The sequence below is a fragment of the Hyperoodon ampullatus genome (genome assembly GCF_949752795.1).
Source record: "Hyperoodon ampullatus genome assembly, chromosome: 3".
In the NCBI taxonomy this organism is placed as follows: domain Eukaryota; kingdom Metazoa; phylum Chordata; class Mammalia; order Artiodactyla; family Ziphiidae; genus Hyperoodon; species Hyperoodon ampullatus.
Genome location: NC_136916.1, coordinates 58,717,640 through 58,733,683, shown reverse-complemented (window position 1 = coordinate 58,733,683; position 16,044 = coordinate 58,717,640).

The following is a 16,044-nucleotide window of genomic DNA, read 5'->3' as shown; positions in this document are numbered from 1 at the left end:
TGGTAATTGGTTTGTTCGTGTTTTCTATTTCTTCTTGCTTCATTCTTGGGAGATTGTACCTCTCTAAGAATTTGTCCATTTCTTCTAGAATATCCATTTTGTTGGCATATAGTTGTTTGTAGTAGACTGTTATGATACTTTGTATTTCTGTGGTGTTGATTGTACCTTCTCCTTTTTCATTTCCGATTTTATTGGTTTTGGCCCTATCCTTTTTTTTCTTGATGAATCTGGCTAAAGGTTTATCAATTTTGCTTATTTTTTCAAAGAACTAGCTTTCAGTTTCATTGATCTTTTCTTTTTTCTTTTTTTTTAGCATCTATTTCATTTATTTCTGCTCTAATCTTTATGATTCCTTTTCTTCTACTAACTTTGGGTTTTGTTTCTTCTTTATCTATTTGCTTTAGTTGTAAGGTTAGGTTGTTTATTTGAGATTTTTCTAATTTCTTAAGGTAAGCTTGTATCGCTATAAACTTCCCTCTTAGAATTGCTTCTGCTGCATCCCAAAGGTTTTGGATCATTGTGTTTTTATTTTCATTTGCCTCTAGGTATTTTTTTTATTTCATCTTTGATTCTTCAGTGATCCATTGGTTGTTTAGTAGCATATTGTTTAGCCTCCACGTTTTTGTAGTTTTTGCAGTTTTATCATTGTAGTTGATTTCAAGCCACAGAGTGTTGTGGTCAGAAAGGATGCTTAATGTGATATCAGTTTTCTTAAATTTACTGAGGCTTGCTTTGTGACCCAGCATGTGACATCTAGGAGAATGTTCCATGTGCACTTGAAAAAAATGTATATCCTGCTGCTTTTGGATGGAATGCTCTATACATGTCAATTAAGTCCATCTGGTCTAATGTGTCACTTAAAGCCTGGGTTTCCATATTGATTTTCTGTCTGGATGATGTGTCCATTGATGTAAGCGGGGTGTTAATGTCCCCCACTATTATTGTGTTACTGTTAATTTCACCTTACAAGTCTGTTAACATTTGCCTTATACATTGAGGTGCTCCTATGTTGGGTGCATATATATTTACAATTGTTATATCTTCTTTTTGGATTGATCTTTTGATCATTATGTAGTGTCCTTCTTTGTCCCTTGTAACAATCTTTATTTTAAAGTCATGTTGTCTGATGAGTATTGCTACAACGGCTTTCTTTTGATTTCCATCTGCATGGAATACGTTTTTCCATTGTCTTGCTTTCAGTCTATATGTGTCTCTAGATCTGAAGTGAGTCTCTTGTAGGCAGCAAATATTTCCGTCTTGTTTTTATGTCCATTCAGCCAGTCTGTGTCTTTTGCTTGGAAAATTTAATCCATTTACATTTAAGGTAATAATAAATATATATGTTCTTATTGCCATTTTGTTAATTTTTAAATTTGTTTTTGTAGTTCTTTTTTCCTCCTTTTGTTCTCTTGTGATTTGATGACTATCTTTAGTGTTATGTTTAGATTCCTTTTCTTTTTTGTGCGTATATCTATCATAGATTTTTGTTTTGCAGTTACCATGAGGTATTTGTTCAGGAGTTTAAATTTTTATGTGCTTAAGTTGCTGATCTCTTAATTTCAAATGCATTTTAGATACCCTGCATTTGTAGTCTCCTCCCCTCACAATTACTGTTTTTGCTATTATATTTTACATCTAATTGTTTTGTGCAACCCTTAATTGCTTATTGTGGATACAAATGATTTTACTACTTTTGTCTTTTAACCTCCCTACTAGCTTTGCACATGGATGATTTTCTACCTTTATTGTATGTTTACCTTTACCGGTGAGCTTTTTCATTTTGTAATTTTCTTGTTTCTAGTTGTGGCCTTTTCATTTTCCTAGAGCATTTCCTGTAAATACAAAAAAGCATTTGTTGTAAAGCTGGTTTGGTGGTGCTGAATTCTTTTAGCTTTTGCTTGACTGTAAAGCTTTTCCTTTCTCCATCAAATCTGAATGAGAGCCTTGCTGGGTAGAGTATTCTTGGTTGTAGGCAGAAGAGGAAGTCAGAGGATTCCAAGCATGAGAAGGCATGGACGTGCTTTTGCTTGTTTGAAGACGGCAGGAGTCACATGAGAAGGAATGTGGGCAGCTTCTAAGAGCAAACAGCAGTCCCTGGCTGATGGCCTGCAAGGAAATGAGGACCTCCATCCTACACCTGCAAGGAACTGAATTCTGCCGCCACCTGAATAAGCTTGAAAGTGGATTCTCCTCCAGTACCTCCAGATAAGAGTCCAGCTGGTCCATAACTTCATTTACCCTGAGTAGAGCCCAGCTTAGCCTGCCCAGGACCCCTGACCTACACAATACAAGGTGAAGGAATTGCATTAAGAAAAACCTGGAGGGGAGAAGCATCCAAAGTCATGGAGTAGAAGGAACCTAAGCTCACCTCCTCTCACAAGCACACCAAAATCAAAACAGTTTGCAGAACAACCACCACTGCAAAAGACTGAAACCTACCAGAAAAGATCCTCTACAACTAATGTCATAAAGATGGAACCACAAGGAGATGGGTAGGAGGGGCGGACTTGCAATGTAATCAAACCCCATACCCCCTGGGTAGGCAACCCACAAACTGGAGAGTAATTTTATTACAGAGATTCTCCCACGGGAGTAAGAGTTCTGAGCCCCATGTCAGACCCTCCAGCCCAGGGGTCTGGAAGTGATTAGAGGAGCCCCCAGACCACTTGGCTGTGAAGGCTAGTGGGGCTTGACTGCAGGAGCTCCAGAAGATAGGGAGAAATAGAGACTTCGCTCTTTTAAAAAAATTTTTTATATAGCAGGTTCTTATTTGTTATCTATTTTATACATATTAGTGTATATATGTCAATCCCAATCTCCCAATTCATCCCACCACCACCCCTGCCCCCGCTTTCCCCCCTTGGTGTCCATACGTTTGTTTAGAGACTTCACTCTTAAAGGGCACACACAAAATCTCAGGTGTCCTGGGACCCAGGGAAAAAGCAGTCATTTGATAGGAGCCTGGGCCAGACCCTCCTGTTGGTCTTGGAGGGCCTCCTAGGGAGGCAGGGGATGGGTGTGGCCCACCTGGGAACATAGACACTGGTGACAGACATATCAGGGAGTATTCATCTGTGTGAGCTCCTCTGGAGGCTGACAGTTTGGCAGCAAGCCCTGGCCCCACCCAACAGCCTGTAGGCTTCAGTGCTGGGATTCCTCAGGCCAAACAACAAACGGGGCAGGGACACAGCCCCATCCATCAGTAGACAGGCTGCCTAAAGACTTCCTGAGCCAACAGCACCTCTAGACACACCTCTAGTCAGGGCCTTGCCCACCAGAGCACCAAGATCCAGCTCTACTCACCAGGGGGCAGGCACCAGCCCCTCCCACCAGGAAGTCTGCACAAGCCTCTAGACCAGCTTCACCCACCAGATGGCAGACACCAGAAGCAAGAAAACTACAGTCCTACAGCCTGTAGACCAAATCTGCTAACATAGGCCATTCATTACCCTGGTACCAGCTTGCCCCTGGCCCTTGGGTGACAAGAGAGGAGTGCACTGCTGGGATACATAGGACATCTCCTACAGAGGGCCACTTCTCCAAGGTGAAAAAACATAACCTGCCATATACATAAAACTATCAATAGCAATTCAGACAAAATGATGCAACAGAAGAATATGTTTTAGTTGAAGGGACAAGATAAAACCCCAGAAGAAGAACTAAGTGATGTGGTGATAGGCAATCTACCTGAGAAAGAGTTCAGAGTAATGATCATAAACATGATCAAAGAATTCAGGAGAAGAATGGATGCACAGAACAAGAAATTAGAAGTTTTTAACAAAAAATAGAAAATATTAAGAACAAGCAAATATAATTAAAGAATACAATAACTGAAATGAAAAATATAGTAGAAGGAATCGATAATAGACTAAATGAGGCATAAGAATGGATCAGTGAGCCGGAAGACAGAGTAGTGGAAATCACTGCCACCAAACAGATAAAAGAAAAAAAAATGAAATGAGGACAGTTTAAGAGACCTTTGGGACAACATCAAGCACACTAATATTTGCATTATAGGGGTCCCAGAAGGAGAAGAGAGAGAGAAAGGGCCTGAGAAAATATTTTAAGAGATAATAGCTGAAAACTTCCCTAATCTGGGAAAGGAAACAGTCGACCTAGTCCAGAAGCACAGAGTCCCATTCACGGTTAACCCACAGAATACACCATGACACATTGTAATCGAAATGACAAAAATTAAAGATAAAGAGAGAATATTAAAAGCAACAAGGGAAAAGCAACAAATAACGTACAAGGGAACTCCCATAAGGCTATCAGCTGATTTTTCAGCAGAAACTCTGCAGGCCAGAAGGGAGTGGCATGATATACTTAAAGTGATAAAAGAGAAAAACATACAACCAAGAATAATCATATAAAGTTCATAAATTCACACTTCAGTTTTAGTATTTTTTTCATAGATTTAAAAAGAGTTTTTAACATTAACTATCATATTGTCTGTAGTAAAGACAGTTTTACTTCAACCTTTTACAATCTGTATACCTATGTCTTTCTCTTGTTTTGTCACATTGGCTAGGACTTCCAATACAATGTCAAACAGAAGTGATAACAGTGAAAATGCTTGCCTTTTTCTGACCTTAAGGCAATATTTTTCAACATTTCACCATAATCGTACTGTGTTAGCTCTAGGATTTTCTTAGGTGCCCTTTATCAGGTTGAAGAACCTCCCTGCCATGCCAGTTTAAGATATTTTAGTTGTGAACTGATGCTCCCTTTTACTGAATGCTTTTTCTGAATCTACTGAGAGTATGACATGGGTTTTTACCTACACCTTATTATTGTGACAAATTTCATTGACTGGTGTTCTCACGTTAAATTGCCCTTGCTACCCTGGAATAGTTCTCATTTGCTAAATTTTATTTAGGAATATGTACCTATGTTCATGAAAGATATTGTTTTGCTGTGATTGCCTTTTTTGTAATAGCCTTATAAAGTTTTATATCCAGGTTATGCTGAACTCATAAATGCATTATGAAATATTCTCATCCTCTATTTACTGAAAGAATTTATGTAAGTTAGCATCTTTTCTTCACTAAACATGTGATAGATTTCACCAGTGAAGCCATCTATGCTTGGAGTTTACTTCATGGAAAGGTTTGCTATCCATTTATTTTTTTAATTATTTATTTATATATTTGCCTGCATTGGGTCTTAGCTGCAGCATATGATCTTTAGTTGCAGCATGAGAACTCTTAGTTGTAGTGTGTGGGATCTAGCTCCCTGACCAAGGATTGAACCCGGGTCCCCTGCATTGGGAGCATGGAGTCTTAGCCACTGGACCACCAGGGAAGTCCTGCTATCAATTTATTTAATAGATATAGGACTATTCAGATTTTCTATTTCTTCTTGATTATATTTTGGTAAATTGTGGTTTTCAAGGAATTTGTCCATTCATCTAAATATTCATATTTGTTGGCATAAAGTTATTCATAATATCATCTCTTTATTGATACTGTTGTGTGTATGTGTGTGCTCTCTATTTTCTTATTCAGTCTTGCTAGGGTTTTTTTTTTCCCCTAAAAAACAATTTTTGGCTATATGGATATACTCTATATAGGTGTATATTCTATTTTGATTTCTGCCCTTATTTTTGTTATTTCCTTCTTTCTGCCTGCTTTGGATTTTTTTAAAGTTCTCTTTCTAACATCTTGCATTGGGAGCTTAGGTCATTGATTTACAACTATTCTTCTTCTCTAATATATATATTTTGATCTATAAATTTATTTTAGCATATTGCTTTAACTGCATCTCACTAATTTTGATAGGTTGCATTTCCATTATAATCTAAGCTAATGCTCAGATTACTTTATAATTTCTATTATAATGACTGCTTTGATCCAAAGTTTATTTTTGAAGTTTTTCCCTTAATTTCAAAATACTTGGAGATTTTTTAAGTTACAGTTCTGTTAGTGTGTACTAATTTAATTCTATTGTGGTCAGAAATAATACACTGTATGATTTTAAGCCTTTGAAATTTGTTGAAACTTGCTTTATGGACTGAAGTATGTTTTATTTGATAAGTGTTACTTGTACCTGAAAAGAATGTGTATTCTGTACTTTGGGGATATAGTATTCTATAAATACTAATTAGGTAAAATTGGCTGATAGTATTGCTTAGATATTCCCTTTTTAACTTTTCTGATTGTTCTGTGTTGAATTCTCCAAATATGATCGTGGATTTGTCTATCCTTTTACTCTGTCAATTGCTGCTTTATGCATTTTATAGCTATATTCTTAGGTGCACTGTTGTTGCTTCTTGTTGAATTAACTCTTATCAGTATGGAATTTCGTTATTTCAAGTAATAGCTTCTTGGCTTAAAGTTTGCTTTCTCTGATTATTTGATTATATATGATTATATTAATGTAGTCACACTTTCTTTGGTTAGTTGTTTAAATGACATATTTGATTTGCCTTTTCACACAAAACTTATTTGTGTTTTCATACTTTGGTGTATTTTGGCATGTCTTGTGTAAGCATCATATAATTGGGTCTTTTAAAAAAAAATCTTCTACCAAGCTATGTTTTTATTGGGCGTTTTGTTCTTTACACTTACACTTGCTCTATTATGACATAATTAAGTTGGGGTTAAGTCTACTATCTTGCTATTTGTTTTCTATTTTTTCCCATCTGTTCTTTTCTTCCTCCCTTCATGCCTTCTTTTTATTAATCAGGTACTTTAATATTCCATTTTATCTTTTTTGTTTCCATTTTACTGTCAATCTTTCAGCACTTAATCCTAGAATTTAAAAAGTGTATTCTCATTACAATGTACCTATCATTGTCACAAAAATGCAAGAATCTTACTACAGTTTATCTCCATTTATCCCCACACACATATTTTTATTGATTTTATGTATTTTATTCATTATTATTGTTAATAGTCAATAGTCTTTTATATTTACTGAGTATGCTGATGTAGGATCATTTCCCTTTAACCTGAATAAATATCTTTAAGGTTTATTTATTTATTTAGTCATGTAAGCCTGCTAGGGATACAATTTTGCAGCTCTTATTTATCTGACAACATTTTTTTTAACTCTCATATTTGAAGATTTTTTTTCTTTTCTTTTTGGTATGGAATTATAGTTTGACAGGGTTTTTTTTTTGTGTTTTTTGTTGTTTGTTTTACCTTTTAGCAGTTTAAAGATGTTATTTCATTGTCTTTCAGCATCCATAGATTTTTGTTAAGATATCAACTACTATTTTTATAATAGTTTCCCCAGGAGATACTGTGGCTTTTTTTCTGGCCACTTTAAAGATTTTCTTTTTAACTTAACTTTTCAGAAGTTTGACTATGGTGTCCTTAAGTGTGGTTTTCTTTTATTATCCTGCTCAGTGTTTGTGAAGCTTTTTGAATGTGTGTGATTTATCATTCCTTAGATTAGGAAAATTCTCAGGCATCAATCTTCAAATATCACATATGTCCTGTCTCTCTCTCCTCTCCTTTTGGGACTCCAATTACATGTATGTTAAACCTTTTGCCTGTGACCCAAATCTGTCTCATACTTTGTTCTTTTTCAGTATTTTTTCCTTCTGTGTTCAGTTTAAATATTTTACATGACTATATCTGAATCTAGACTCATACTGTAACCATTCAACTAGTTCTTAATTGCAGATATTTCAACTTGCATTTCTAGAATGCCCATTTGATTCCTATTCTAGATTTAAATTCTCTACTGAAGTACTCTTTTTATCCATTTTGACTCCCTTTTCTTTTTTTTTTTTTTTTTTTGGTACACGGGCCTCCCACTGCTGTGGCCTCTCCCGTTGCGGAGCACAGGCTCCAGATGCACAGGCTCAGCGGCCATGGCTCACGGGCCCAGCCGCTCCGCGGCATGTGGGATCTTCCCGGACCGAGGCACGAACCCGTGTCCCCTGCATCGGCAGGCAGACTCTCAACCACTGCGCCACCAGGGAAGCCCTCCAATTTCTTTAACGTACTAAGTATAGTTATTTTGAAGTTTTTAAGTGACAACTCTAATATATGAATCATCTCTGGGTCTGCTTCTTTTACTACTTTATCTCATGATGATTTGGTTGTTTTTTTCTTTTTCCTCTGCATGTCCAGTGGTTGGTTGTGTGTGTGTGTATCCACTGGTACAGTGGTTAATACAGTGAAGAGGCTCTGAGTTTGAATCTTGTTCTGGCAACAAGTGTCTATTTAAATCTAGTCCTTACTCCTATTGGTAACACTGCTAGTTCATGGTCCTTAACCCTAGGATGTGGTCTTTCTGGGGTCTCTATTAATGTGTTAAGTATTTGTGAAGGTTTATACATTCTACATTACGCTGGACCTAACCTCTCATGTCTCCCTATATTGTGAAACCTCTGAAATCTCTGTTCAGCACTCAGCCTCCCAGAAATTGTCCTCTGCTAGGTCTCCTGGAGTCTTGCCCTGCTCATTCACATCTCAACAATGGGACGAGCACCTGAGGGAAATTTTTATGCAGTTTTGGAGGCCTTCTTCTCTGCAGCTCCCTTCTCTAAGGCACCTTCCTCTTCAAACACAGCTGGGTTAGCAGGTCTGAACTTTGATCTCTGTTTCCTCTGCCCAGAGACACTCCTATTCTCTGCTTGGGCTGTATATCCCTATACTGGGATGAACATGAAGCTGACCTCATGTGCTTCCCTTTTCTGCCTTGGTTGCTGTCCAGTGCCTTTGATCATTGTTTTACACAATTTATCTAGCTTTTATTATTGTTTACAGCAGGAAGGTGAGTCCAATGTCAGGTACTCAATCACAACCAGAGCTGGAAATTAAGAGATTCATTTTTTAAAAGGAATGAATTTAAGGACCCATTATGTTTTTCTTATCTCTAGCTGTAGAGAAAGGCTAAGCATAAAGATCCTCTTACCAAATGCTCCCACTCAAATTTAAATTCCAAATCGAAAGTCCTATGTTTTTACAGAGTTCTGTCCTTTATTTTCATGCCTCCCTTAAAACAATTAAGAGCTTAATAAAATATACTCATTCTAATCTTTGCTAAATTTTCTATTCATATAATTGGAGTGAAACTAAAGCATTTGCATATTGATTTTCATATTTATAGAGCATTACAGACAAAAAGTTAGATTTCTCAGCTCAAAGATGAGACACAGTAGTATAAGTGCTCAGATTTCCTTAGTTTTAGGTATAGAACATGATGCTTTGATATATGTATATATTGCAAAATGATTACCACAATAAGGTTAGCTAACATCCATCACCACAAAGAGTTTTTTTTTTTTTCTGTTATGAGAACTTTTAAGACCTACTCGCTTAGCAACTTTCAAATGTACAATACAGTATTATCAACTTTAGTCACCATGCTGTACATTACATCCCCAGAACTTATTTATCTTATAACTGGAAGTTTGTACCTTTTAACTACCTTTACCCATTTTCCCCTCCCCCCATCCCCCACCTATGGCAACATCAATCTGTTCTCTGTACCTATGAGTTCAGTTTTTTAAGATTCCACATATAAGTGAGATCATAAAGTATTTGTATTTCTCTGACTTCTCATTTAGGATAATGTCCTCAAGGTCGATCCATGTTGTTGCAAATGGCAGAATTTCCTTCTTTTTTTATATCTCACATTTTCTTTATTCATTCGTCCATCAATGCATACTTAGGTTGTTTCCATATCTTGGCTATTGTAAATAATGCTGCAGTGAACATGAAGTTGCAGATATCTTCTCCAGATAGTGATTTTTTTTCCTTCAGCTGTATACTCAGAAGTGGAATTGCTGGATCATATGATAGTTCTATTTTTAATCTTTTAAGGAAACTCCATACTGTTTTCCATAGTGGGTACACCAATGTACATCCCCACCAGCAGTGCACAAGGGATCCCTCTTCTCCAAATCCTTGACAACACCTGTTATCTCTTGTATTTCTGATAAAAGACATTCTAACAGGTGTGAAGTGATAGGTCATTGAGGTTTTGATTTGCATTTCCCTGATGATTAGTGATGTTGAGCACCTTTTCAGGTACCTGTTGGCCATTTGTATGTCTTCTTTGGGAAAAATGTCTGTTCAGTTCCTCTATCCATTTTTTAATTGGGTTCTTTTTGTTGTTGTTGTGGTGGTGGTGGTGGAGTTGTTTATATATTTTGAATATTAACCTCTTATCAGATACACGATTTGCAATTTTCTCCCATTCTATAGGTTGTTTTTTCCTTTTGTTGATAGTTTCCTTTGCTGTGTAGAAGCTTTTTAATTTGATGTAGTCTCAACTGTTTACTTTTAATTTTGTTGCCTTCGCTTTTTATATCATATTCAAAAATCACTGCCAAAACCAATGTCAAGGAGTTTACCCCCTATGTTTTCTTCTAGAAATTTTATGGTTTCAGATCTTTGAGCTTTGTTGTCTAGCTTTTTGATGAATATAAAACCCAAAGGAATAAATATTGTGTACCTTCACTAAAACTGGCATAGACACAAAATTAGATTAGAGTTAAGGAGCTCTGTAATTCCCATCTCTCCAACAAGTTGTCTTTTAAGACGATTCAATCCCTGGTAGGAGCCTAAAATAAAAGACAATTCCTGAGTAGGAGTCTAAAATAAAATTTTTATAGTAGACAAGCTTCTGTGTTATGGTCATAGAAACATGAACTTATTTTTGTTTCCCTCATGTTGGAAAGAATAAAGAAGTTACTTAGCAATCCCTGTTTCCCCAATACCCTATTGCTATTTATGTGACATTGAAGATCAAAGTTATTTAAATGTTTCAAAGGAACTATTTTCCCCCCCATTTCCCCACTGGTAACTATAAGTATGTTTTCTGTGTCTGTGAGTCTGTTTCTGTTTTGTAAGTAAGTTCACTTGTATCATTTTTTTAAGATTCCACATCTAAGTGATATCATATGATATTTGTCTTTCTCTGTCTTACTTCACTTAGTATGATAATCTCTAGGTCCATCCATGTTGCTGCAAATGGCATTATTTCATTCTTTTTTATGGCTGAGTAGTATTCCATTGTATATATGTACCACATCTTCTTTATCCATTCATCTGTTGGTGGACATTTAGGCTGCTTCCATGTCTTGGCTATTGTAAATAGTGCCGCAATGAACATTGGAGTGCATATGTATCTTTCCAAATTATGGTTTTCTGTGGATATATGCCCAGGAGTGGGATTGCTGGACAAAGGAACTTTTAAAAGTAGAGTGCCCACTATGCTCATAGCATTTATTTAGTATATATATATATATATATATACATATATATATATATATATATATATATATACACACACACACACACGTGTATACATTTTATATATATATATATATAATGCGGGGGTAACAAAAATGTGTCAAACATTATTCTTACCTTCGAGAATTTATTGTGGGAGGGGTAAATAAACATAGTACATGGAAGTAAGTGGTCCCTTGATACCCTTTACAGCATTATGAAAGTTCAAGGAGAGGAAAGATCTTATTTGTTTAGGTGGATCATAAAAGGTTTCATGATGCAGTGCCATCAAAATTGATCTTAAATTTTGGGTAGAATTTTGACTGATGAGGATAAAAAGGAAAGGGTATATAAGCTGGGAGAATCACATCAAAGATAGAAAAGAAGGGAATAGCAGATGGCCTGATTTGTCTGGAAATTAGAGATAATAATGGAAAGGTAATGTGGGGTCTTCTATTTGGGAGATTAAATGCCAGTTTGTTGGGGGGTAGGCCACCTGGAACCAAAGAGGCTACTGTTGATCAAAGGAGCACCGTGACTGGAGCTCAGAAATATTCATCTAGTTATGAGAGGATATCAGGACCTCAGGACCAATGCTGGTCCACCGAAGAGTTTCTAACTACCTGAGTAGAAAATCTTGGAGAATGTCATGATTTGCATAAACTTTAATTTATTTAAGGTAAAAGGCTTTCCTATATTCTGAAATGAGCCCTCTCTACCTTACTATTTTAAAACGTCTATAGAAAATATATGATAAATGCCCATGTTCATTGCAGCATTATTTACAATAGACAAGACATAGAAACAAACTAATTGTCAATGGATGAATGGATAAATAAAACGTGATATATATAGGATATATATAAATGTGATATATATTTTTATATGAATGTTATTCAGCCATAAAAACATTTTTTTAAATAATGTTCTTATTTGGCCAAATTAAAAGTTTGCAATCATATATTGGTCCCTAAAACACTTTTTTTTTTTTTTTTGCAATGTTATTGGCCAGAAAACTAGAAGCCTGGGAGCTACTGTTACATAGGGTCAATTAGAGCTGGTTGAGTACTCTTGGATAGAGTGGAGAAAGTGTGCTGAAGGAGGAAAGATATTTGGGAAATAAAACTTAGAAGATGAAGCAAGCATTTGGTTATGTGAGTCAACAGAGGACAATTCGCAGGGTGCCCTTGATAAAAACAGGAGAGTGGGGAGCATGATGGTATTTTGGTAGAGGTAGAGTAGGCAGAGGTTGACAGGGAAGATCATTTTAGTTGTGGAAATGTTCTGCGGATGTTCCTGTAGGAAACTGTTGAAAAATGTCCCTTGGGCAACTGAAATCAGTCTGGAGTTTGGGAGGGAGGTTCATTTATTGTTGAGAAAAGATATTTATTTTATACCTACTATGACAAGCACTAAATTTGGGAGGAAAGGATATATTTGCATGTCATTTATATAGACTCCCTTACAATGATCTTTTCATTAAGTACTTGTTACTTAATACAGTCATCCCTCGGTATCAGTGGGGGATTGGTTCCAAGACCCACTGTGGATACCAAAATCTGTGGATGCTCAAGGCCCATAGTCAGCCCTCTGTAACTTTCAGTCTGCATCCATTGATTCAACCAACGTGGTATTGTATTCTACTGTATTTATTTCTTTGAATCCACATATTAGTGGACCCGCACAGTTCAAACCCACGTTGTTCAAGAGTCAAAAGTATAACTCTTTTATTTCTGTTTAATGGTGCTTTAGAACCTCTAATTCAAAGATATATTGCAAATACAATGATAAATATTTAAAATTTACAACTGATCTACAAAATCATAAATGAATCAAAAACTAAGACTGAAAAAAGTTTTATTAGTGTATTGGTTAGCCTAGGCTGCAGTAACAAATAAACAAACATGTAATGGTACAGTATCTAAAAGTTTCTATCTTGGTCACACTCTGTCTCATGATGAGCAAGTGAATACATTGGTAGAACAGCTCTCCATAGAGGCCCAGGCAGATGGGGGTTCCACCTTCATGAACAACACATGGCATCTAAGGTCACTCTGTCACTTCCATCTCAGTCAGCATGCATTCAAGATTTCAGCCCTCCAAGTGGCAAACATTACTTCTACTCACACTCCCCTGGCTAGAACTCAGTCATATGGCCCAATTTAATGACAAGGGCAGCTGGAAAGCATAGTCAAGCTCTGTGTCTGGGAAGAAGAGGAAACGGATTTTGTCGAATAATCAGCTGTCTGCCATGGTTTGTATTAAATCGTCTGAGAAAGAGTTAAATTCTAATAAGTAAAACACTTGATCACGAAGAGCATTTTGTATGTCAATGAACAGAATCTTGAGCACTGCACCTCTGAAGAGAAGTTACTGCCATTTATAAGGAACTTCTATTCATGTAACTGTTAAACCATGCTTTAATAGTTGTAAAAATGAAACAGCTGAATTCCTATAATGTTGTGCAGAGTCCTTGCAAGGGTATCATTTGCTTTTTCCAGCTGAAAAGCAGTCTAAGCTAAGTGACCTGAAATGATGGGGGGCAAGAGGCAAAAGGACAGCATCCCAAGATTAATATGTTTTCTATAAGCAGATCCTTTCCGACCTTCCTTTTTGTTCCCAGGAATATGAACCTCTTTGATGTGTTTGTGGTTTTTGCATTTCTTTCATCATCAGCATTTTTTCTTCAAAATTGTCCTTAAAGTGCCTGCATCCTATTCTGAACCCTTAGTCTATGACCACTTGCCTACTTCCAATAAATTTTTACTACAAATCTCATACCCCTCAGCTTAGTTCTGCACCTGAGCCTGAAAATACGCTCACAGCAGCAGATAGAAACCCATCAGTCGTAATATATCACTACTCAAGATCTTATACCACAAGATATCCAGAGATCTTTGCATTTATTCATGACAAATGACTTGTAGGTCATTCTCATCTTTAGCATAACCTTAGGACTAAATTCCTTGTAATGTAAAATCAATTATCTCTTCTGGGCATCCTTCTTCTCAAAGTCTTAAAGTTACTACCAGCTCGGATTTGTTAAGTATTTCATTGACATCAACAATAGTACATTGTTTCTTCTGGCCTAGGGTCTGGAGAGGGAAGCATTTGAAAGGAAATCAGAGTTCAGATATTAGCTCTGTTTTAGGTTGATCCTAGATAGGTGATGCAGTCTTGTCTTAGTATGTTTGGGTTCCTACAACAAAATACCACAGGTTGGGTGGTTTACAAATTAAAAGAAACATTTATTTCTCACAGTTCTGGAGGCTGGGAGTCCGAGGTCAGGTGCCAGCACGGTTGGGTGAAGGCTGTCTTCCAGGTTGTAGATTTCTCACTGTGTCCTCACATGGCAGAAAGGCTAGGGAGCTCTGTGGGGCCTCTTTAATAAGGGCACAAATCTCAATCATGAGGGATAAAGATTTAGTCACCTCCTGAAGGAGAAGGCCCCACCTCCTAAACCCAACACTTTGGGGATTAGGATTTCAACATATGAACTGTAGGGGGAGGTACACAAACATTCAGACTATAGCAAGTCTCTTCCTCGTAAACAGCAGTGAGCAGGGGAGGAGCTCAGACAAGGCTAATTTGGATCATTAGGAAACCTCCAGAGTATGGTTTAATCAGAACACTTTAGTGGATTTTGCTTTTGGTCACCTAGCATCAGAATACTCTTTGGGCAGAATCCTAAAATAGATGGGAGGCAGGGTCACACACCCCACTGTAGGAGCTAAAGGGGTCAGATAATCTTTTCCCCTGACAGCTGGAGCATCTGCAAATATTCCTGCCAAGGAAGGGCTCTGAAGCTTGAGGGAGTGACACAAAAATGAAGGCTCCTGAAAGATCATTCGCGGCAATGGAGGGGTGCAAAGTCCACAGCCTAGAGATGACTTCCAAGGTATGGGGGTCTTCTGTAGACTATACCTGGAGTACCATCTTGGCTGCTCCAGGCTGCCCAGCTTCCCACTTCCTGTTCTTTTCCTGTACCTTGTTCTTTGGTTTGTGACAGCCTTATAAGAAATTGCCTACTGTTTGTATCAGTCAGGGAAAGTTTCCATTGTCTGCAACTAAGAAATCCTACTAGCACAAACATCCCCCAAATCTGTTATACCTGTATTTTCCATTAAAATAACTTTTTCTTATTGCAAAAATTATTTATCAACTGAAAAACTTAGAAAATATAGACAAAAACAAAAAACAGTGTAACCTCATCACCCACAGAGAAACTTTGTAAAAAAAAATTTTAACATTTTCTGGTGCATACTCTCCTAGACTTTTTTCCTGGGTATGTGTATATATATATATATATATATATATATATATATATATATATATATATATATATATATTCTTTGTTTCTTTCTTTAGCTATTATAAAAAGTGCTACCACATTGTGATCAACGTGCTCGCTATTTACCTGCTATTCTGCCTCACCTATAGCTTTGCTTCTGCTCATGAACGTGAATATAGACATGAGTTGGTCCAGCCTAGTGAAAAGTATTTGTCACCCTTACTCAAGTTGCCTTTGAATAAATATACGTAGAAGTGATATAATTCTCTTATACAATAAGGCATACAAAATGATTTCAGAGGACAGTGTTCCTTTGCTGGGTAAGAGTCCTCATATCACTCACTTGGTCAAGTGCATTGGGTGTAATTTTTATATTCAAGTTGCTAGAATTCAGAATTTTCAGAGGAAGTTCAGGTTATAGGTATACTCTCCTGAGGACCTAATATTTCCACTAGAAATAATTTTTAAATTACTAATTTCTCAGAATGCATTAAATTCATCTCTAAGAATTGTAGTATTCATCTCTAAGAAGAATTACATATAACTAATTATATGTAC